The sequence below is a fragment of the Ambystoma mexicanum genome, chromosome 3p (genome assembly GCF_040938575.1).
Source record: "Ambystoma mexicanum isolate Mex_15411 chromosome 3p, UKY_AmexF1_1, whole genome shotgun sequence".
NCBI classification, from domain to species: domain Eukaryota; kingdom Metazoa; phylum Chordata; class Amphibia; order Caudata; family Ambystomatidae; genus Ambystoma; species Ambystoma mexicanum.
Genome location: NC_090925.1, coordinates 772663337 through 772689015, shown reverse-complemented (window position 1 = coordinate 772689015; position 25679 = coordinate 772663337).

Below are 25679 nucleotides of genomic sequence, written 5' to 3'. Positions count from 1 at the left end.
GCGGAATACTTCACAAATAATGTTGGAATGGTAAGCAGATATTCCACCGTGTGGGAATCATTTAAAGTATGGGTCAGGGGGGTGCTGCTGTCCAAGTCGGTTGGCATGCTGAAAAGCGTTCACGCCAAATTGGGGGACATCGAAAAGAGGTTAGAAGCATTGGAAGATAGATATACCCGAACACAGGGTAAAGAGATATTGGCAGATATACATACACATCTACAGAAGTTTGGCAAACTGGCCGCAATGGAAGTGCAATATATAACTGCCCCGAAGCGTGCGCGCAGGTATGGTGAGGGTAACAAGGCTGGGAGCACACTTTCCAATCTCCTTAAGCACGATAGGAAGCCACACCAAATAACTAGTTTGCAGACGGCACAGGGGGACGTACTCCTGAAGGAAGAAGAGTTAAACCATGAATTCGCTGAATTCTATACTAAATTATACTCGAACCAAGATAAAAAATCGTCTTCAGATATTGTGAATTATCTCACTGCTCTCAACCTCCCCAAACTTCCAGAGGCTGACAGATTGGCACTTGATCAGCCAATATCAGCGGAAGAGCTGGTGGAGGCCATTAAAGGGCTGTCATCGGGTAAGGCACCGGGATTCGATGGGATAGGGGCAGAGTTTTACAAAGAATTCAGTGAAGAACTGGTTCCGATACTCCTTCAAGTATGGGAGGAATCCCTTGAATACGGCATTTTACCCCCGACCATGAGAGAAGCGGTCATCATGGTGCTCCTGAAACCTAGGAGACCGCCATAGGATGTGTCCTCCTATAGGCCCCTATCATTAATAAACACAGACGCTAAAATATTCGCTAAAGTAATGGCCAATAGACTCCTGCCGACGGTTCCCTCACTAGTCCACTCTGATCAAAATGGGTTCATTCCCACTAGGTCGACAGCCCTAAATCTTCGTAGACTCTTCGGAATGATGGCACAAATAGATCCCAAGAGAAGTGCTGCCGCAATATCCCTAGATGCTGAGAAAGCTTTTGATTCAGTTTCCTGGGTTTATCTTTTAAAAGAATTGGAGGCGTTTGTGGTTGGGCCCGGCTTCATCAGATAAGTTAAGCTGCTATACACTGAACCAGGAGCTCGTGTCCTGACAAACAGGTCCCTCTCGGTACTCTTCCTGTTGGGCAGAGGCACCAGACAGGGCTGTCCTTTTTCGCCCCTTGTTTGCATTGACCATAGAGCCAATGGCAGCGGCGATTAGGCTGAGACTGTCATGATGCCTACCTCCAAGGAGCCAGGCCCAGCCCAGCAACCCCATAGGCAGACATCATTTTCCCCAAGGACGTCTCAGCGGGCCCAAGTTGGGGCCTTTTGGACGCAGTCCTGGCGCCTTTGGCGCCAGGCTCATTCTGGACCCCAGTCCTGGTGCCTTAGGCGCCAGGCTCATAAAGCAAGACATGTGTGTAAGTGTTTTAATGTGCACTTACCTGAAGCAGACCGTGCTGCTACATCCAGGCCCTCTTGAGGACTGAATGGGACTACTTTATCTTTTGGACTACTTTATCACTCGGGTGTGGACTGAGGAAGAATACGTACCTGAGTGGAAGGATACATACCTGGAACTACTTTACAGGCTATTTAAACCACACCCGAAGAGCAGCACATGCTTCGCGTTGTTCTGCATCTAGCAGCTGGACGCTCACCGTGTTTGCTCCTGCATTCGGACTTCTGCCACGCCTGCCAGCATCCTGATCACCTACAAAGGAAGAGAAAGAGAGAATAGGAGAAGGAAAAGACTTTACCTGCAAGATCTGCATTCCGGAGTCAGCTCGCCGACGATCCTGCAAAGGAAGACACTTAATTTAAAAGCACATCGCATCGACCGCCGCAGCGCCACATTCCACTCACCTTCACAGGGCGCCTCCATGTTCAGCAGCGATCACCCGGATTCGCAGCCACGCTTCCACGCCTAGGGAGAAAAAGACAAGAGCAAAGGTGAGAGAGAGAAGGGAATGAGGAAACCTAAACCTCCATGTTAAGACTTACCTTTTGGGTCATTCCCTCTTCATTTCGGGTCCGCGCCGCATCCAGGTGTTTCCGGACCCCGGCCCCTATGGGGAAAAAGACATTAGCGTCAATGAGCGAATGAAAAGACATTACCCAAAAATGCTCATCAAGACTTACCTGATTTCTACAGGGATTGTATCTCGGGTCGGTGCCTTTTCCCCAGCATTCCGTACCCCGGCCCCTATGGGGAAAAAGACATTGACATTAGCATATTGATGCAAGGACAAAAGGGGAACCTTTCAAGGAACTTACCTGGAAGCCAAGCAAGTTTAGTTCTCATAAAACCAAGAATCCAGTGAAGTAACTGGATACCAACGCGCCCCTGCATCAGAAGCAGGAAGGAGAGCTCGCCCTTCAAGACCCTAAGGTGAGACGCCATGGGAAGCACTGAAGGGTTTCGAGGAGGGTGAGAGGGGAAAGGGGGAGGCTGGTAGCATTCCCCGCAGACAGTTAATCCCTTATTCTCGCCTACAGAAGGATACTTTTGCAAGCCGGACAAGCAGGAGTTGGGAGTCCGGTCCAGTCCATCTTCTGAGCCCCGCGCAACACCTTAGAAGAGGTCACAGCAGCACGATCCTGGCCAGCGCCTCCGTGGGAGTCAGGTGAGCGTAACAGAACGCGAAGCCTACCCACAATTTCCCACCCGGGCGCTATGGAGACTTCTGAGACAGACCAGCTGGCCCAGCTGTTGGGGGAATTAAGGGCAGAGGTACACTCAGCTCGCCAAGAGACTAATGCCCTCAAAAGAGAACTCATTCTCTCCAAGGAACAAACTGATGACCTGGCCAAACGATTGCTACAGAGTCAGGCTGGACAAATTCCTTTACCTAGTCCCGGGGGAATTTCCACTTCGTTGGGTTCGAGTAACCCTGTTCAGATCAATCTGCCGGGATCCATGCCTTTAGCACCGCCTGAACGTTTTGCGGGGGACCCAAAGAAATTTGCCATTTTTATGAACCAATGTCGCTTACATTTTATATGCAGACCAGGAGCCTTCCCTGATGATGGGACCAAAGTGGCTTTCGTGTTATCGTACCTAAGTGGCTGTGCTGCCGATTGGTCTGTTCCCTTGGTGAACCAGAACGATCCAATTCTCCAGGATTTTCAGGGCTTTCAGGCCAGCATGGAAAGGTTGTTCGCTCGACACTCGCAGGGACAGGCCCTTGACAACGAACTGCTATCTCTACGACAAGGTAGTCAAGATCTTTTGTCTTATATAGCCTCCTTTAACAGACTGGTGGTGGAAACCGGATGGCCTGAAAATAAAAGGATCACTTTATTTCACCGGGGTCTGCGCAGAGAGCTAAAAGACATTCTGGCCCAAGTAGTGAATCCACCCCAAGGCTGCGCAGAATATATTGACTTTGTGGTACAACTGGATCACAGACTTCAGAATAGGAAAGCAGATCGGTCCAAGTTTGAAACCCGAGTACCGATCAGAACCCTCGTAAACCCCAGGAATACCGAAGCTTCGGAACCTATGCAAATAGGGGGAGTTAAGGGGCCGTTAACTCAGAAGGAACGCGAGAGAAGGCGACAAAGCAACTATGCCTCTATTGCGGGGCTTCCGGTCACTTTCTTCGTGATTGTCCAGTAAAACCACCTAGGAAGGTGGTTGGTGCCTCTGACAACAACTTAATGGAACTTGTTTCGGGAAACGACCTGGCTCGACAAGCGTAGAGGTCCAATTGCCGAGCTTGAAAACAAACTCTCTGACCTCGCATTTTGTCTTGCCAATGGTGCTCGTGGATCCAAAAAAGCCCCAACGGTTGCATGCCATCAAAGCATACGTCGACAGCGGAGCTATCGGAAACTACGTGGACCGCAAATTGGCCTCCAGGATGAACCTTCCTCTCCATCCAAAAATAAACCAGGATGTCATTACTACGGTTGATGGTACCGAAATAGCCTCTGGGCCGGTAACGCATTCCACCACAGAAGTGACACTTGTGAGTCAGGATGGACATCGGGAAGCAATAGTTTTTGATATAATCAAGGCTCCACAATTTCAAGTAATCCTCGGAATTCCTTGGTTAGAAAGACACAATCCTCGAATAGACTGGCGAGCAAAGAGAATAACTTTTCCAGATTGTGGTCCCACTTGTTATCCTAGAAATCCAGCTATTGGTTTAGCCACAGTAACCCCTGCCACTGTTCAACTACCGGCAGAATACCTTGAATACCAGGACGTTTTTCAGAAAGAACAGGCTAACACGCTACCCCCTCATCGTTCTTACGACTGCCAGATCGATCTAGTTCCCAATGCTCAACCGCCGTGTAGTAGGATTTACGCTCTCACTGAACCTGAAAACCAGCATTTGCGTCAGTATTTGGATCAGTACCTTGCCAATGGCTTTATTCGCCCATCAAAGTCCCCGGTCTCTTCCGCTTTGTTCTTCGTGCCTAAAAAAGAAGGAGACCTTAGAACTTGTATTGACTACCGCGCTTTAAATCAGATAACGATAAAGAATCGTTATCCCCTGCCTCTGATCCCTGAACTTCTTGATCAAGTAAAAGATGCTTGTATATACACCAAGTTAGATCTCCGGGGAGCTTATCACCTAGTGCGAATAAAAGAAGGTGACGAGTGGAAGACAGCTTTCCGCACCAAATACGGGCTCTTCGAATAGCAGGTTATGCCCTTCGGTTTGTGCAACGCGCCTGCAGCTTTTCAATTCTTCATGAATGATGTTCTGCGAGAACTTATCGAAGTTTGTGTCATCGTATACATCGACGACATCCTGGTGTACTCATCTTCTGAGTCAGATCATCGAAAACATGTTCGAGCAGTTCTAGAGAAATTGCGCCAGCACAAACTATTTGCCAAGCTGGAAAAGTGTGTCTTTCATACCACTGAGGTTGAATTCCTTGGATTTGTTCTGACTCCTAAAGGAATTCGAATGGATTCACGAAAGGTGGACGCCATCCTCAAATGGCCATCTCCCGGTTCAGTGAAAGGGGTTCAGAGTATGCTTGGCTTTGCCAACTTCTATCGAAGATTCATCCCGGAGTTTTCACGAATAGTCCAACCCATTACTGCTCTTTTACGTAAGAATAAACATTTTGAATGGACTCCAGAGGCCGAACAAGCCTTTCAAGACCTAAAGACCAAATTCACTTCCGCACCTGTGTTGAAGCACCCGCGTCCTGATCTCCCGTATATTGTTGAAACTGACGCATCCAGTTTAGCCATGGGAGCTGTCCTGTCGCAAAGGGATCCGAAAACTAACCAGCTACACCCTGTAGCCTTTTGGTCCAGGAAATTCTCAGCTCCTGAAATTAATTACGCAATTACCGACAAAGAGTTACTGGCCATTAAATCTGCTTTTAAAGCTTGGCGTCATTACCTCCTCGGTGCAAGACACACCATCACTGTAATTACGGATCACAGAAATTTGCAGTATTTAAAGACGGCCAAAGCCCAATCTTCACGACAACTCCGATGGGCTTTATTCTTTGCAGAATTTGATTTTGTAATTACCTATCGCCCTGGCTGCAAGAATGGCAAAGCGGACGCCTTATCCCGAATTGGCATGGAAGAACCCAATTCCTGTTTAGAACCTGTGCCGATAATACCTGAACAAAGAATCTTAGGTTTGACTTCATTGCAAACCATCGAGGACGTTGAAACTCGAGTCAAACTACTTTTTGATCCTTCAGCCTTACTGGAATGGACTCAAAAGGGTCCCCACTTCACCGTTAAGGATAACTTACCGTACTTCCAAGAGCGGTTATTTCTGCCAAGTAAGGAATTGCAAGAACTAATTATTGCTCATTATCATGAATCGTTAATGGAAGGACACCCTGGTATCGCTAAAACGGAAGAAAAGATCAAACGCCAATTCTGGTGGCCTTCTTGGAGAAAAGCCATAAAGTCTTTTGTGATGTCTTGCAGAGTTTGCGCCCAAAATAAAGGTCAAAGGAACAGGCCAGCCGGCCTACTTCAACCCTTGGAGATTCCACCGGCACCTTGGCACACCTTGTCTATGGACTTCATTACGGACCTGCCTCCGTGTGGTGGTTACAACACTATCCTAGTAATCGTGGATCTGTTCTCCAAAATGGCCCACTTTATCCCTCTAAAAGGATTGCCTTCAGCTTCCATCCTGGCCAAGGAATTCCTGGAGAATATAGTTTGAATACATGGTTTCCCTTCCGTACTAGTCTCAGATCGTGGAAGTCAATTCATTTCCCATTTTTGGAGGAAGTGTTGCCAACTAGCACAAATAGATGTGCGATTATCCACCAGCCACCACCCCCAGACTGACGGACAAACCGAGAGGACAAATCAGACTCTCGAGCAATATCTTCGGTGCATGTTGCACCAATCCGAGTACAATTGGAAAGACATTCTTTGGATCGCAGAATATGCATACAACAATTCTATGCATTCTGGAACCGGTCAAACTCCTTTTTATACTTTGTATGGTCACCATCCTCGAACCTCTGACCTAGATCCACCTCTGACCCTGGAAATGCCCGCAGTAAATCATCTGCATTCCACAATAACCCGAGCCTTCAAAGAAGCTACAACTCATTTACAGCAAGCCAAGAAAAAGTACAAAGAAAACGCTGATTTGCACCGAAGTAAAACACCTCCTTACCAAGTAGGAGACCAGGTTTGGCTAGCAACTAGACATTTATCTCTCAAGGGCCCACGAACTTTCAATCCCAGATTCATTGGGCCTTACCCCATCAAAGCCATAATCAACCCAGTAGCCTTTAAACTGGATTTGCCTTCCAACATGCGTATTCATCCCGTTTTTCACGCATCACTTTTGAAACCGGTACAACCAGGAACCCGACTGTCCAAGCCTCCAGATCCTATTCAAATTGATGGGGAATTAGAATTCGAAGTGAAAGACATTTTAGACTCCAAAATGTTAAAGTCAAAACTCTTCTATCTTGTTGACTGGAAGGGTTATGGACCTCATGAGAGATCGTGGGAGCCTAGTAACCATATTCACGCACCTCGATTAATACCAAGGTTCCACCGTAGATTCCCGAACAAGCCAAAACCCCCGGAGGAAACAACCTTGGGAGGGGCCTTGTGGGGGGGTACTGTCATGATGCCTACCTCCAAGGAGCCAGGCCCAGCCCAGCAACCCCAGAGGCAGACATCATTTTCCCCAAGGACATCTCAGCGGGCCCAAGTTGGGGTCTTTTGGACGCAGTCCTGGCGCCTTTGGCGCCAGGCTCATTCTGGACCCCAGTCCTGGCGCCTTAGGCGCCAGGCTCATAAAGCAAGACATGTGTGTAAGTGTTTTAATGTGCACTTACCTGAAGCAGACCGTGCTGCTACATCCAGGCCCTCTTGAGGACTGAATGGGACTACTTTATCTTTTGGACTACTTTATCACTCGGGTGTGGCCTGAGGAAGAATACATAACTGAGTGGAAGGATACATACCTGGAACTACTTTACAGGCTATTTAAACCACACCCGAAGAGCAGCACATGCTTCGCGTTGTTCTGCATCTAGCAGCTGGACGCTCACCGTGTTTGCTCCTGCATTCGGACTTCTGCCACGCCTGCCAGCATCCTGATCACCTACAAAGGAAGAGAAAGAGAGAATAGGAGAAGGAAAAGACTTTACCTGCAAGATCTGCATTCCGGAGTCAGCTCACCGACGATCCTGCAAAGGAAGACACTTAATTTAAAAGCACATTGCATCGACCGCCGCAGCGCCGCATTCCACTCACCTTCACAGGGTGCCTCCATGTTCAGCAGCGATCACCCGGATTCGCAGCCACGCTTCCACGCCTAGGGAGAAAAAGACAAGAGCAAAGGTGAGAGAGAGAAGGGAATGAGGAAACCTAAACCTCCATGTTAAGACTTACCTGTTGGGTCATTCCTTCTTCATTTCGGGTCCGCGCCGCATCCAGGTGTTTCCGGACCCCGGCCCCTATGGGGAAAAAGACATTAGCGTCAATGAGCGAATGAAAAGACATTACCCAAAAACGCTCATCAAGACTTACCTGATTTCTACAGGGATTGTATCTCGGGTCGGTGCCTTTTCCCCGGCATTCCGTACCCCGGCCCCTATGGGTAAAAAGACATTGACATTAGCATATTGATGCAAGGACAAAAGGGGAACCTTTCAAGGAACTTACCTGGAAGCCAAGCAAGTTTAGTTCTCATAAAACCAAGAATCCAGTGAAGTAACTGGATACCAATGCGGCCCTGCATCAGAAGCAGGAAGGAGAGCTCGCCCTTCAAGACCCTAAGGTGAGACGCCACGGGAAGCACTGAAGGGTTTCGAGGAGGGTGAGAGGGGAAAGGGGGAGGCTGGTAGCATTCCCCGCAGACAGTTAATCCCTTATTCTCGCCTACAGAAGGATACTTTTGCAAGCCGGACAAGCAGGAGTTGGGAGTCCGGTCCAGTCCATCTTTTGAGCCCCGCGCAACACCTTAGAAGAGGTCACAGCAGTACGATCCTGGCCAGCGCCTCCGTGGGAGTCAGGTGAGCGTAACAGAGACACATAGACAGAGGCATAAACATAAAAGGATCAGTGCAATTGATTTCGCTATATGCCGATGATACCTTACTATACATCCGTGAGCCTAATATAAACATAGCTCCCATGATGGCTGAAATACAGGATTTTGCTGAGTACTCGGGGTATACGGTTAACAGAGCCAAATCAGAAATATTTCCGCTTACGCCCAACACTGAATGCCCTGCAGTGTTACAAGGTCTCAAATGGTCGGATCAACATATAAGATATTTGGGTATTTTGGTCTCCAGAGATAGGTCAACGCTATACCTTGACAATCATGAAGCAACACTACAGTCCATCAATACAAAACTACAAATTTGGGGTTGCTTGCCGTTGTCTTTGTATGGTAGAGTGGCGGTCCTCAAAATGGTAGTTCTCCCTAGACTGCTTTACTTGTTCGTCAATATCCCTATATGGCCGGGCAGATCCTTTTTTGCTAAGCCACGCTCAATGGTGGTGACGTTTATCTGGAACGGAAAGACAGCCAGGATTGGTTGGGAGAAAATGACAGAGCCCTATTCCAAGGGTGGTATAGCGGCGCCTGATTTTGAACTCTACTACTATGTGGCCCAAGCACAATTTACAAAGTACTGGTACGACACTACACATGAAACACCGCATGCACTGATAGAGGAATTCACCACACACCCCACGAACATTCAATCTGTTATATTTGACACACAGTACAAAGATAATTGCGAATACAACCCAGTCAGCTGTACGATCAGGGCATGGGAGGCTATATGTAGAAGGTTGCAGATTGAAACCCCATACAACCCGGAGGTACCTCTCTGGAACTACCCTGGTATACCCCCCACCCACGACAGTACTATACAAGGCACCTGGGACCCCAATATGGAAATGAAGCTTGGAGACATGTTTATAAACGGTAAATTTCCAACTTTGGGGGAAATAACTAGAGCTTTTGGGAGAGGTCCTCTTGTAACACTCCAATACTACCGCATGTGTGCAGCATTCCAAAAGAAATGGCCACTGTTCCCGGACGAGTGACGAGTGGAAGACAGCTTTCCGCACCAAATACGGGCTCTTCGAATAGCAGGTTATGCCCTTCGGTTTGTGCAACGCGCCTGCAGCTTTTCAATTCTTCATGAATGATGTTCTGCGAGAACTTATCGAAGTTTGTGTCATCGTATACATCGACGACATCCTGGTGTACTCATCTTCTGAGTCAGATCATCGAAAACATGTTCGAGCAGTTCTAGAGAAATTGCGCCAGCACAAACTATTTGCCAAGCTGGAAAAGTGTGTCTTTCATACCACTGAGGTTGAATTCCTTGGATTTGTTCTGACTCCTAAAGGAATTCGAATGGATTCACGAAAGGTGGACGCCATCCTCAAATGGCCATCTCCCGGTTCAGTGAAAGGGGTTCAGAGTATGCTTGGCTTTGCCAACTTCTATCGAAGATTCATCCCGGAGTTTTCACGAATAGTCCAACCCATTACTGCTCTTTTACGTAAGAATAAACATTTTGAATGGACTCCAGAGGCCGAACAAGCCTTTCAAGACCTAAAGACCAAATTCACTTCCGCACCTGTGTTGAAGCACCCGCGTCCTGATCTCCCGTATATTGTTGAAACTGACGCATCCAGTTTAGCCATGGGAGCTGTCCTGTCGCAAAGGGATCCGAAAACTAACCAGCTACACCCTGTAGCCTTTTGGTCCAGGAAATTCTCAGCTCCTGAAATTAATTACGCAATTACCGACAAAGAGTTACTGGCCATTAAATCTGCTTTTAAAGCTTGGCGTCATTACCTCCTCGGTGCAAGACACACCATCACTGTAATTACGGATCACAGAAATTTGCAGTATTTAAAGACGGCCAAAGCCCAATCTTCACGACAACTCCGATGGGCTTTATTCTTTGCAGAATTTGATTTTGTAATTACCTATCGCCCTGGCTGCAAGAATGGCAAAGCGGACGCCTTATCCCGAATTGGCATGGAAGAACCCAATTCCTGTTTAGAACCTGTGCCGATAATACCTGAACAAAGAATCTTAGGTTTGACTTCATTGCAAACCATCGAGGACGTTGAAACTCGAGTCAAACTACTTTTTGATCCTTCAGCCTTACTGGAATGGACTCAAAAGGGTCCCCACTTCACCGTTAAGGATAACTTACCGTACTTCCAAGAGCGGTTATTTCTGCCAAGTAAGGAATTGCAAGAACTAATTATTGCTCATAATCATGAATCGTTAATGGAAGGACACCCTGGTATCGCTAAAACGGAAGAAAAGATCAAACGCCAATTCTGGTGGCCTTCTTGGAGAAAAGCCATAAAGTCTTTTGTGATGTCTTGCAGAGTTTGCGCCCAAAATAAAGGTCAAAGGAACAGGCCAGCCGGCCTACTTCAACCCTTGGAGATTCCACCGGCACCTTGGCACACCTTGTCTATGGACTTCATTACGGACCTGCCTCCGTGTGGTGGTTACAACACTATCCTAGTAATCGTGGATCTGTTCTCCAAAATGGCCCACTTTATCCCTCTAAAAGGATTGCCTTCAGCTTCCATCCTGGCCAAGGAATTCCTGGAGAATATAGTTTGAATACATGGTTTCCCTTCCGTACTAGTCTCAGATCGTGGAAGTCAATTCATTTCCCATTTTTGGAGGAAGTGTTGCCAACTAGCACAAATAGATGTGCGATTATCCACCAGCCACCACCCCCAGACTGACGGACAAACCGAGAGGACAAATCAGACTCTCGAGCAATATCTTCGGTGCATGTTGCACCAATCCGAGTACAATTGGAAAGACATTCTTTGGATCGCAGAATATGCATACAACAATTCTATGCATTCTGGAACCGGTCAAACTCCTTTTTATACTTTGTATGGTCACCATCCTCGAACCTCTGACCTAGATCCACCTCTGACCCTGGAAATGCCCGCAGTAAATCATCTGCATTCCACAATAACCCGAGCCTTCAAAGAAGCTACAACTCATTTACAGCAAGCCAAGAAAAAGTACAAAGAAAACGCTGATTTGCACCGAAGTAAAACACCTCCTTACCAAGTAGGAGACCAGGTTTGGCTAGCAACTAGACATTTATCTCTCAAGGGCCCACGAACTTTCAATCCCAGATTCATTGGGCCTTACCCCATCAAAGCCATAATCAACCCAGTAGCCTTTAAACTGGATTTGCCTTCCAACATGCGTATTCATCCCGTTTTTCACGCATCACTTTTGAAACCGGTACAACCAGGAACCCGACTGTCCAAGCCTCCAGATCCTATTCAAATTGATGGGGAATTAGAATTCGAAGTGAAAGACATTTTAGACTCCAAAATGTTAAAGTCAAAACTCTTCTATCTTGTTGACTGGAAGGGTTATGGACCTCATGAGAGATCGTGGGAGCCTAGTAACCATATTCACGCACCTCGATTAATACCAAGGTTCCACCGTAGATTCCCGAACAAGCCAAAACCCCCGGAGGAAACAACCTTGGGAGGGGCCTTGTGGGGGGGTACTGTCATGATGCCTACCTCCAAGGAGCCAGGCCCAGCCCAGCAACCCCAGAGGCAGACATCATTTTCCCCAAGGACATCTCAGCGGGCCCAAGTTGGGGTCTTTTGGACGCAGTCCTGGCGCCTTTGGCGCCAGGCTCATTCTGGACCCCAGTCCTGGCGCCTTAGGCGCCAGGCTCATAAAGCAAGACATGTGTGTAAGTGTTTTAATGTGCACTTACCTGAAGCAGACCGTGCTGCTACATCCAGGCCCTCTTGAGGACTGAATGGGACTACTTTATCTTTTGGACTACTTTATCACTCGGGTGTGGCCTGAGGAAGAATACATAACTGAGTGGAAGGATACATACCTGGAACTACTTTACAGGCTATTTAAACCACACCCGAAGAGCAGCACATGCTTCGCGTTGTTCTGCATCTAGCAGCTGGACGCTCACCGTGTTTGCTCCTGCATTCGGACTTCTGCCACGCCTGCCAGCATCCTGATCACCTACAAAGGAAGAGAAAGAGAGAATAGGAGAAGGAAAAGACTTTACCTGCAAGATCTGCATTCCGGAGTCAGCTCACCGACGATCCTGCAAAGGAAGACACTTAATTTAAAAGCACATTGCATCGACCGCCGCAGCGCCGCATTCCACTCACCTTCACAGGGTGCCTCCATGTTCAGCAGCGATCACCCGGATTCGCAGCCACGCTTCCACGCCTAGGGAGAAAAAGACAAGAGCAAAGGTGAGAGAGAGAAGGGAATGAGGAAACCTAAACCTCCATGTTAAGACTTACCTGTTGGGTCATTCCTTCTTCATTTCGGGTCCGCGCCGCATCCAGGTGTTTCCGGACCCCGGCCCCTATGGGGAAAAAGACATTAGCGTCAATGAGCGAATGAAAAGACATTACCCAAAAACGCTCATCAAGACTTACCTGATTTCTACAGGGATTGTATCTCGGGTCGGTGCCTTTTCCCCGGCATTCCGTACCCCGGCCCCTATGGGTAAAAAGACATTGACATTAGCATATTGATGCAAGGACAAAAGGGGAACCTTTCAAGGAACTTACCTGGAAGCCAAGCAAGTTTAGTTCTCATAAAACCAAGAATCCAGTGAAGTAACTGGATACCAATGCGGCCCTGCATCAGAAGCAGGAAGGAGAGCTCGCCCTTCAAGACCCTAAGGTGAGACGCCACGGGAAGCACTGAAGGGTTTCGAGGAGGGTGAGAGGGGAAAGGGGGAGGCTGGTAGCATTCCCCGCAGACAGTTAATCCCTTATTCTCGCCTACAGAAGGATACTTTTGCAAGCCGGACAAGCAGGAGTTGGGAGTCCGGTCCAGTCCATCTTTTGAGCCCCGCGCAACACCTTAGAAGAGGTCACAGCAGTACGATCCTGGCCAGCGCCTCCGTGGGAGTCAGGTGAGCGTAACAGAGACACATAGACAGAGGCATAAACATAAAAGGATCAGTGCAATTGATTTCGCTATATGCCGATGATACCTTACTATACATCCGTGAGCCTAATATAAACATAGCTCCCATGATGGCTGAAATACAGGATTTTGCTGAGTACTCGGGGTATACGGTTAACAGAGCCAAATCAGAAATATTTCCGCTTACGCCCAACACTGAATGCCCTGCAGTGTTACAAGGTCTCAAATGGTCGGATCAACATATAAGATATTTGGGTATTTTGGTCTCCAGAGATAGGTCAACGCTATACCTTGACAATCATGAAGCAACACTACAGTCCATCAATACAAAACTACAAATTTGGGGTTGCTTGCCGTTGTCTTTGTATGGTAGAGTGGCGGTCCTCAAAATGGTAGTTCTCCCTAGACTGCTTTACTTGTTCGTCAATATCCCTATATGGCCGGGCAGATCCTTTTTTGCTAAGCCACGCTCAATGGTGGTGACGTTTATCTGGAACGGAAAGACAGCCAGGATTGGTTGGGAGAAAATGACAGAGCCCTATTCCAAGGGTGGTATAGCGGCGCCTGATTTTGAACTCTACTACTATGTGGCCCAAGCACAATTTACAAAGTACTGGTACGACACTACACATGAAACACCGCATGCACTGATAGAGGAATTCACCACACACCCCACGAACATTCAATCTGTTATATTTGACACACAGTACAAAGATAATTGCGAATACAACCCAGTCAGCTGTACGATCAGGGCATGGGAGGCTATATGTAGAAGGTTGCAGATTGAAACCCCATACAACCCGGAGGTACCTCTCTGGAACTACCCTGGTATACCCCCCACCCACGACAGTACTATACAAGGCACCTGGGACCCCAATATGGAAATGAAGCTTGGAGACATGTTTATAAACGGTAAATTTCCAACTTTGGGGGAAATAACTAGAGCTTTTGGGAGAGGTCCTCTTGTAACACTCCAATACTACCGCATGTGTGCAGCATTCCAAAAGAAATGGCCACTGTTCCCGGACGAGTGACGAGTGGAAGACAGCTTTCCGCACCAAATACGGGCTCTTCGAATAGCAGGTTATGCCCTTCGGTTTGTGCAACGCGCCTGCAGCTTTTCAATTCTTCATGAATGATGTTCTGCGAGAACTTATCGAAGTTTGTGTCATCGTATACATCGACGACATCCTGGTGTACTCATCTTCTGAGTCAGATCATCGAAAACATGTTCGAGCAGTTCTAGAGAAATTGCGCCAGCACAAACTATTTGCCAAGCTGGAAAAGTGTGTCTTTCATACCACTGAGGTTGAATTCCTTGGATTTGTTCTGACTCCTAAAGGAATTCGAATGGATTCACGAAAGGTGGACGCCATCCTCAAATGGCCATCTCCCGGTTCAGTGAAAGGGGTTCAGAGTATGCTTGGCTTTGCCAACTTCTATCGAAGATTCATCCCGGAGTTTTCACGAATAGTCCAACCCATTACTGCTCTTTTACGTAAGAATAAACATTTTGAATGGACTCCAGAGGCCGAACAAGCCTTTCAAGACCTAAAGACCAAATTCACTTCCGCACCTGTGTTGAAGCACCCGCGTCCTGATCTCCCGTATATTGTTGAAACTGACGCATCCAGTTTAGCCATGGGAGCTGTCCTGTCGCAAAGGGATCCGAAAACTAACCAGCTACACCCTGTAGCCTTTTGGTCCAGGAAATTCTCAGCTCCTGAAATTAATTACGCAATTACCGACAAAGAGTTACTGGCCATTAAATCTGCTTTTAAAGCTTGGCGTCATTACCTCCTCGGTGCAAGACACACCATCACTGTAATTACGGATCACAGAAATTTGCAGTATTTAAAGACGGCCAAAGCCCAATCTTCACGACAACTCCGATGGGCTTTATTCTTTGCAGAATTTGATTTTGTAATTACCTATCGCCCTGGCTGCAAGAATGGCAAAGCGGACGCCTTATCCCGAATTGGCATGGAAGAACCCAATTCCTGTTTAGAACCTGTGCCGATAATACCTGAACAAAGAATCTTAGGTTTGACTTCATTGCAAACCATCGAGGACGTTGAAACTCGAGTCAAACTACTTTTTGATCCTTCAGCCTTACTGGAATGGACTCAAAAGGGTCCCCACTTCACCGTTAAGGATAACTTACCGTACTTCCAAGAGCGGTTATTTCTGCCAAGTAAGGAATTGCAAGAACTAATTATTGCTCATTATCATGAATCGTTAATGGAAGGACACCCTGGTATCGCTAAAACGGAAGAAAAGATCAAACGCCAATTCTGGTGGCCTTCTTGGAGAAAAGCCATAAAGTCTTTTGTGATGTCTTGCAGAGTTTGCGCCCAAAATAAAGGTCAAAGGAACAGGCCAGCCGGCCTACTTCAACCCTTGGAGATTCCACCGGCACCTTGGCACACCTTGTCTATGGACTTCATTACGGACCTGCCTCCGTGTGGTGGTTACAACACTATCCTAGTAATCGTGGATCTGTTCTCCAAAATGGCCCACTTTATCCCTCTAAAAGGATTGCCTTCAGCTTCCATCCTGGCCAAGGAATTCCTGGAGAATATAGTTTGAATACATGGTTTCCCTTCCGTACTAGTCTCAGATCGTGGAAGTCAATTCATTTCCCATTTTTGGAGGAAGTGTTGCCAACTAGCACAAATAGATGTGCGATTATCCACCAGCCACCACCCCCAGACTGACGGACAAACCGAGAGGACAAATCAGACTCTCGAGCAATATCTTCGGTGCATGTTGCACCAATCCGAGTACAATTGGAAAGACATTCTTTGGATCGCAGAATATGCATACAACAATTCTATGCATTCTGGAACCGGTCAAACTCCTTTTTATACTTTGTATGGTCACCATCCTCGAACCTCTGACCTAGATCCACCTCTGACCCTGGAAATGCCCGCAGTAAATCATCTGCATTCCACAATAACCCGAGCCTTCAAAGAAGCTACAACTCATTTACAGCAAGCCAAGAAAAAGTACAAAGAAAACGCTGATTTGCACCGAAGTAAAACACCTCCTTACCAAGTAGGAGACCAGGTTTGGCTAGCAACTAGACATTTATCTCTCAAGGGCCCACGAACTTTCAATCCCAGATTCATTGGGCCTTACCCCATCAAAGCCATAATCAACCCAGTAGCCTTTAAACTGGATTTGCCTTCCAACATGCGTATTCATCCCGTTTTTCACGCATCACTTTTGAAACCGGTACAACCAGGAACCCGACTGTCCAAGCCTCCAGATCCTATTCAAATTGATGGGGAATTAGAATTCGAAGTGAAAGACATTTTAGACTCCAAAATGTTAAAGTCAAAACTCTTCTATCTTGTTGACTGGAAGGGTTATGGACCTCATGAGAGATCGTGGGAGCCTAGTAACCATATTCACGCACCTCGATTAATACCAAGGTTCCACCGTAGATTCCCGAACAAGCCAAAACCCCCGGAGGAAACAACCTTGGGAGGGGCCTTGTGGGGGGGTACTGTCATGATGCCTACCTCCAAGGAGCCAGGCCCAGCCCAGCAACCCCAGAGGCAGACATCATTTTCCCCAAGGACATCTCAGCGGGCCCAAGTTGGGGTCTTTTGGACGCAGTCCTGGCGCCTTTGGCGCCAGGCTCATTCTGGACCCCAGTCCTGGCGCCTTAGGCGCCAGGCTCATAAAGCAAGACATGTGTGTAAGTGTTTTAATGTGCACTTACCTGAAGCAGACCGTGCTGCTACATCCAGGCCCTCTTGAGGACTGAATGGGACTACTTTATCTTTTGGACTACTTTATCACTCGGGTGTGGCCTGAGGAAGAATACATAACTGAGTGGAAGGATACATACCTGGAACTACTTTACAGGCTATTTAAACCACACCCGAAGAGCAGCACATGCTTCGCGTTGTTCTGCATCTAGCAGCTGGACGCTCACCGTGTTTGCTCCTGCATTCGGACTTCTGCCACGCCTGCCAGCATCCTGATCACCTACAAAGGAAGAGAAAGAGAGAATAGGAGAAGGAAAAGACTTTACCTGCAAGATCTGCATTCCGGAGTCAGCTCACCGACGATCCTGCAAAGGAAGACACTTAATTTAAAAGCACATTGCATCGACCGCCGCAGCGCCGCATTCCACTCACCTTCACAGGGTGCCTCCATGTTCAGCAGCGATCACCCGGATTCGCAGCCACGCTTCCACGCCTAGGGAGAAAAAGACAAGAGCAAAGGTGAGAGAGAGAAGGGAATGAGGAAACCTAAACCTCCATGTTAAGACTTACCTGTTGGGTCATTCCTTCTTCATTTCGGGTCCGCGCCGCATCCAGGTGTTTCCGGACCCCGGCCCCTATGGGGAAAAAGACATTAGCGTCAATGAGCGAATGAAAAGACATTACCCAAAAACGCTCATCAAGACTTACCTGATTTCTACAGGGATTGTATCTCGGGTCGGTGCCTTTTCCCCGGCATTCCGTACCCCGGCCCCTATGGGTAAAAAGACATTGACATTAGCATATTGATGCAAGGACAAAAGGGGAACCTTTCAAGGAACTTACCTGGAAGCCAAGCAAGTTTAGTTCTCATAAAACCAAGAATCCAGTGAAGTAACTGGATACCAATGCGGCCCTGCATCAGAAGCAGGAAGGAGAGCTCGCCCTTCAAGACCCTAAGGTGAGACGCCACGGGAAGCACTGAAGGGTTTCGAGGAGGGTGAGAGGGGAAAGGGGGAGGCTGGTAGCATTCCCCGCAGACAGTTAATCCCTTATTCTCGCCTACAGAAGGATACTTTTGCAAGCCGGACAAGCAGGAGTTGGGAGTCCGGTCCAGTCCATCTTTTGAGCCCCGCGCAACACCTTAGAAGAGGTCACAGCAGTACGATCCTGGCCAGCGCCTCCGTGGGAGTCAGGTGAGCGTAACAGAGACACATAGACAGAGGCATAAACATAAAAGGATCAGTGCAATTGATTTCGCTATATGCCGATGATACCTTACTATACATCCGTGAGCCTAATATAAACATAGCTCCCATGATGGCTGAAATACAGGATTTTGCTGAGTACTCGGGGTATACGGTTAACAGAGCCAAATCAGAAATATTTCCGCTTACGCCCAACACTGAATGCCCTGCAGTGTTACAAGGTCTCAAATGGTCGGATCAACATATAAGATATTTGGGTATTTTGGTCTCCAGAGATAGGTCAACGCTATACCTTGACAATCATGAAGCAACACTACAGTCCATCAATACAAAACTACAAATTTGGGGTTGCTTGCCGTTGTCTTTGTATGGTAGAGTGGCGGTCCTCAAAATGGTAGTTCTCCCTAGACTGCTTTACTTGTTCGTCAATATCCCTATATGGCCGGGCAGATCCTTTTTTGCTAAGCCACGCTCAATGGTGGTGACGTTTATCTGGAACGGAAAGACAGCCAGGATTGGTTGGGAGAAAATGACAGAGCCCTATTCCAAGGGTGGTATAGCGGCGCCTGATTTTGAACTCTACTACTATGTGGCCCAAGCACAATTTACAAAGTACTGGTACGACACTACACATGAAACACCGCATGCACTGATAGAGGAATTCACCACACACCCCACGAACATTCAATCTGTTATATTTGACACACAGTACAAAGATAATTGCGAATACAACCCAGTCAGCTGTACGATCAGGGCATGGGAGGCTATATGTAGAAGGTTGCAGATTGAAACCCCATACAACCCGGAGGTACCTCTCTGGAACTACCCTGGTATACCCCCCACCCACGACAGTACTATACAAGGCACCTGGGACCCCAATATGGAAATGAAGCTTGGAGACATGTTTATAAACGGTAAATTTCCAACTTTGGGGGAAATAACTAGAGCTTTTGGGAGAGGTCCTCTTGTAACACTCCAATACTACCGCATGTGTGCAGCATTCCAAAAGAAATGGCCACTGTTCCCGGACGAACCCCAGCCACACCACTGTTTACAGATGGTTACCGCAACAGAAGGCCTGGGTATATCTAAGCTGTACACTGAGGTTCAAACCCACACCCCCACAAAAAACCAGGTAAAAGAAAAATGGGAACTAGACCTACAGTTTCCCATTGAAGATGCGAAATGGCATAGATATTGTTCCCTAACCAAAAAGGTCTCCTTGAATGCTGGGTTGCGTCTGATCCAATTTAAAATGCTTAATCGACCGCATTACTCTCCGATTCAAATTGCAAAGTTCTCCCCCACTGTGTCGGATGCATGCCCCAAATGTAATATGCCGCAGGCAGGTGATTTTCACATGTATTGGGAATGTCGGGTGGTTCTGAATTTTTGGACAGAAGTTGCTGTAATGCTTGAAGAGATTAATCAGATCCCCCCGGACTTGAAACCTCAGAAATATTTATTTGGGGACATAGGTAAATGTTCGGAGAGATTGCGAAGATTGTTTAACGTTGCATGTGCAGTGGCTAAAAAATGTATCCTCCTTAAGTGGAAGAATGCTTGCCCTCCCAGCATGAATCAATTTTTACGAGAGCTGGCCTACGTGAATGAATCTAAAGAACAATATGTTATGACCCGGCCCACGGCCTGCAGACCTAAAGACATATGGGGTCCTTTCAGAACCTATTTATGCAACCTGTCCGACGACGAGTCTGTGTAAATATATGTAACTGCTATATACATGATTTTGAATATGTGTGTCGTGAATATGCGCTGTTTACGATGTGGTGCCATGTTGCTATGTTTCCACTAATAAAAAGGGTTTAAAAAATTTTTAAAAAAAGATGAAGACTGTAGGTAAGATGCTGCTGCTAATGATGTTCCTTTTGTCTCCTTGCAGGTTCTGCTTCTCCGAGGTTCGAGGGAATAGCTGGACACGGTGAACGTCACGTTGCAAGCTGCAAAGTAACACGAAGCATGTTCTGCAGTCAGGGTGTGGTTTATATAGCCCAGGTAAAGTAGTACCAGGGAAAGTAGTTCCAGGCCTGCCACTAGACCGCATAGCTTGGTTCTTAGGCACCAAGCTATGTGGATGCCTCCATGTTGGCTGACAATACAATAAAGTAGTTCCCATGCACATTGTTGTTCATGGTGTATGAGCCTGGCGCGATAGGACTGGCCCCATGAGGGCTTTTGAAGAGGATGCCAAGCTCTAGAGGCCTGAGTCCTGACTCCACCTGGCCAATGGGTTTGCCAGAGGGGGTTTTGGGCGAGGATCGTGACACTTTACACTTTGGATTCCCTTTCATACCACAGATCTCGTACCAAGGTACCCACCCCTAAGGTTTTGATCTACCATCTGTCTCCCTGATTGATCGAGGTGCGGGCGGGTCAGATGGGTATCAGCATGAAAGGAACTGGGGGTTTGGGACTGGTGGGCTCTGGCCTAGCAGTGTGGGGGTTGAGAGGGCACGGGCAGTTTAGTGGAGATGAATGGGCACTAGGGCTTATGACTTGTTACTCACACTCTCCGCAGAGCACATTCTTTCGGAAATGATACTACGGGATTGTAACAAGGTATGGCTGGGCTTCCGTGAGAACAGGGCTCGCTTGGGGCTGGCAAGGGGGAGGCGATGGTGTGGGCTGTGGGCGATGGTGTGGGCTGGTGGTGCGAGGCGCTGTGGATGGGAAAGCTGCAATTCTACTGACAAGTGGATTTTCAGGCCTAGTGAAAAAGATGGCGTTGGGCCTAGTTCACAATGGCTTCTTATTGCGGGGCTGGAGGATACAGTATATGTGTTATTCTCTATAGGATGCAATGCAACAGAACACCTCAGGGGAGGGGGTGGCTGCACCTCCCCCCTTGGTTATTTCATAGGATATATCCCTGGAGTGACGCAAGGGGCAAGGCAAGGATCATCTCCCTTCCAACACTGCCCGTAGCAACTCCGGCTGCTTTTTTCATGCTCTTGCAGGTTTGCCGTTCAGGACTCTCCTTTTTGCTGTTGGTTGTTTTTCTTTCTACTGAAATTGAAATTGGTGTTCAGAAGTGTCATATGCTGCCTCTTTCATGTTCTTCTTGCTCTGCTCATGCTCCGCTGACGACTTCTGGGACTTGGAGTCCTGCCATGCAGAGGAGAGAACTCCGGCCAGAAAAGTTAGTGGGAGGCAGCGTTTGACAGAAGGTGGTACTGGTATTGCCAATTTAGGTACAGCAGGGGAACTCGGGAGCTGCCCCCCACAACACCCACTCCTGCCTCTGGGACAGGGCTGGCTCTTGTTCCGTGCTGGTAGACCCACTGCGTCCAGTTCCACTCCCTCCTCCCACTTCCTCTTAACAAGGTCCAGTCCCAGACTTGTTATTTCAATGCAAGTGTGTGCGTTGGTGCTCCTGTGTGATACTCCTCTCTTCGGCATTTTTGACGCGCTGGCAGAGTATTGTAGCATCCTGCAAGTCTCTCTGGCCTTTCCACTTCTCCGGTTTCAACGAATTTTGACAGGTGGGCCAGGGGAGTCAAGTGTGTGGGGGGAAACCAGGTATGCACCTTCTGTGGCAGCACCCTGTCCCGCGCAGCTCCTAGACGCAGCTCTCAAATGGGCAGTGGCTGATGAAGCAAGCAGGGCAGGCATTGATGGAGGCAAGTTTTGGTACCAGTTGGTGGGGGTGGCGCGGGGTGTAGATGGCTCCTCAGGGGGCACCAGTGGTCGCAGTGAGCGGCAACGGTAGGAAGCAGCGCTCTACTACTTTATTTTTAACTGTTAACAGTTCCGCTACTTTTTGCAACCATTTTCACCATTCCGGAACTGTTCTTTGTGAAGTTAAAGCACACTTCACCCCTTTACTACCCAATAGCAGTTACAGCTAAACTGACATCTGTTTCAACTCAATTGGCTGTCCTCCAGCCTGGCTGCAACCCTTTCAAAATGTGTTGCACGTTGCTCCCCTCCTCCTGTCCCCCACAGGGGTCACAGTTCCACTACTATTTTTGGTACACTTCTACCGCTTGGGTGCACCGGTCCGTGGGTCACTAACATTTCACTACTTTTAGCGGCTATGCAGTAGGAACTGTTTTGTATGGTGCGGCATATTTGTTGTGGATTTTGTATGGCTGACAAAAGGGGAAAGGAATAGCTATATGCTGCCCCCAGGACACAGAGGGGGTCAGCACAGTGTCTTCTTTACCTCGTGCTGGTCTGTGTACAAGGAAGGCCATGTTTGTTGGCGGCAGCGCGCAGTGATGAGCTTGCTTTGCCACCTACCTCCATTATTAGGAGCTGTTGAAAAGTGGTGAGCTCCATTGTCGCAACCAGAGATGGGTGTGGCATTACCTGGGGAGGCCCCTGGCGACACCAAATTCTCCATAGTCTGCAGGCTCTTATATAGTCACGCACCCGGGTATGCAAGTTGAGCTACCAGAACCAAGAGCTCAGCCATTGTTATTATCCAGGCCCTGTAAACATATATTGCATCATCTGCCATGGTCAGCCTTTTGAGTGAAAGAGAACCAAGGTAAGTCACTAAGCTCTTATTTCATCACAAATGTACGGGTGCATCTGTTAAAATGGAGGCAAAAATGGGCGTTTGCACAAAAATCGCTACAAAAAGGCTGTGATTTTGCTGCTGCAATCCATGTAATGGATGAGAGGCAGTGGCAGATTTAAGGCAAAGGGCCCTGCGGGCAGTACCTGACACAGGGCCCTTGGTGGGCGGGTCAAGGAGGTGGAGCTTAGGGTGGGCGTAGGTGATTGTGGTCATGAGTGCACAATGGCGAACTTTAGGGACAAAAGCTATTTTTTATAAAGTGGTCTTTATTACAGTTACCTCTGTCTAGGGGTCTGGCTAACTGGAAACCACTGGGCCTCCTCAGCAGGCTTTGCTATCAATGGTAATATTGGAAGATCAAGCCTGAAACTAATGTTGGAAATGAACATGTTTCAAGGCTAAGGGCGAAAGAGAATTACAGCTTATGAAGACCACACAATTTCCTAGAAAAATCGCTCTAAGAAAACTAGTTGGATCCAATGTTTGTAATTACAACTGTGGCAAAACAGAAAGTTGATGGCTGGAAGGTTTTGAATGAATCATAACCACGGGCAAAGCTCTGGGCAACCCTCCAGACCATCGTTTTTCAGCCTGCCAAGCCATTACAGAAGGGGAAAAACCATATGCAAATCAGGCTTGGTCTTGCCCCAAAAGGAGCAGTGCAGCCCGAACTGCTAGGTCACATCCCTTCTGCATGAGACCACAAGCATCCCAAGCTACTCCTCACTGCAGTGAGGAGTAGCTTGGGATGCTTGTGGTCTCATGCAGAAGGGATGTGACCTAGCAGTTCGGGCTGCACTGCTCCTTTTGGGGCAAGACCAAGCCTGATTTGCATATGGATTTTCCCCTTCTGTAATGGCTTGGCAGGCTGAAAAACGATGGTCTGGAGGGTTGCCCAGAGCTTTGCCCGTGGTTATGATTCATTCAAAACCTTCCAGCCATCACGTTTCTGTTTTGCTAAAGTCACCCCGAGTGGGACGGGTAGGCCCAGACGTGGGTCCCGAGTCTGCCGGGCCTAGAGACCCAAGCTACTCCTCACTGATGACGCCCAACAAGGCTGAAACATGTCTGGGGATGCTTGTGGTCTCATGCAGAAGGGATGTGACCTAGCAGTTCGGGCTGCACTGCTCCTTTTGGGGTAGGACCAAGCCTGATTTGCATATGGATTTTCCCCTTCTGTAATGGCTTGGCAGGCTGAAAAACGATGGTCTGGAGGGTTGCCCAGAGCTTTGCCCGTGGTTATGATTCATTCAAAACCTTCCAGCCATCACGTTTCTGTTTTGCTAAAGTCACCCCGAGTGGGACGGGTATGCCCAGACGTGGGTCCCGAGTCTGCTGGGCCTAGAGACCCAAGCTACTCCTCACTGATGACGCCCAACAAGACTGAAACATGTCTGGGGATGCTTGTGGTCTCATGCAGAAGGGATGTGACCTAGCAGTTCGGGCTGAACTGCTCCTTTTGGGGTAGGACCAAGCCTGATTTGCATACGGATTTTCCCCTTCTGTAATGGCTTGGCAGGCTGAAAAACGATGGTCTGGAGGGTTGCCCAGAGCTTTGCCCGTGGTTATGATTCATTCAAAACCTTCCAGCCATCACGTTTCTGTTTTGCTAAAGTCACCCCGAGTGGGACGGGTATGCCCAGACGTGGGTCCCGAGTCTGCCGGGCCTAGAGACCCAAGCTACTCCTCACTGATGACGCCCAACAAGGCTGAAACATGTCTGGGGATGCTTGTGGTCTCATGCAGAAGGGATGTGATCTAGCAGTTCGGGCTGCACTGCTCCTTTTGGGGTAGGACCAAGCCTGATTTGCATATCGATTTTCCCCTTCTGTAATGGCTTGGCAGGCTGAAAAACGATGGTCTGGAGGGTTGCCCAGAGCTTTGCCCGTGGTTATGATTCATTCAAAACCTTCCAGCCATCACGTTTCTGTTTTGCTGCTGTAATTACAACTGTGGACATGTTTCACAAAAGTACACCACCATATCGAAATATGTCTTTAATAAGTACACATGTTGCAGTACAATAAATTCAGTATTCAGCCGAGCGGCACGTAATCTCATAATGAGAGCAAGACTGAATCTTGTGGACACCAATGAAATCCGCCACATAAGGAACCAATCGCTGACTAACATCTGCAGATTTTGTGGCAACGAGAAAGAGACCATTCGACACCTTATACTGTCTTGCCCAGGTTTGACAGATATCCGTCACCCCTATATGAAATATATCTGCCAACATTCTGCGGTAACTGATGGAGAAACATGGTGGAAAAGGATGATAAGTGGTGCCGCACATCGTGGCAACTAGCGACATTTAAAATCCTTCACACCTTAACAGAAAAACTCACTGTGAAACGAAATGAAAACTAAGACTCTCTTCTTAAAGCGACCAGAAATACGAACACAAATCCCAAACCAAAGAGTCAAATGATGACTATACTCGAGTAAAAGAAAGAGAAAAATAACGATGTTGTAAAAATCAAATTTTTGATTAAATACTTTAAAAAAAATAAACAAATAATAAATTCAGTATTGTGTAAAAAATAAAAACAGTTCCTTTATATACATTCTTGTGCAATAAGTGAAGAAAAAACACGATTGCCAGCTAAGCTTCATAAAAAAATGCAATGAGATGATGTCAATAATAAAATGTCCATTCATATATTGCACACCACAAAATTCTCTTGGTTTACACAGGAAAACCTGGCATCCAGGATGGGGGAAAACAAATATACAATCACATTCTTTTGCTTGACCTGTTTCTATAATGTATATAT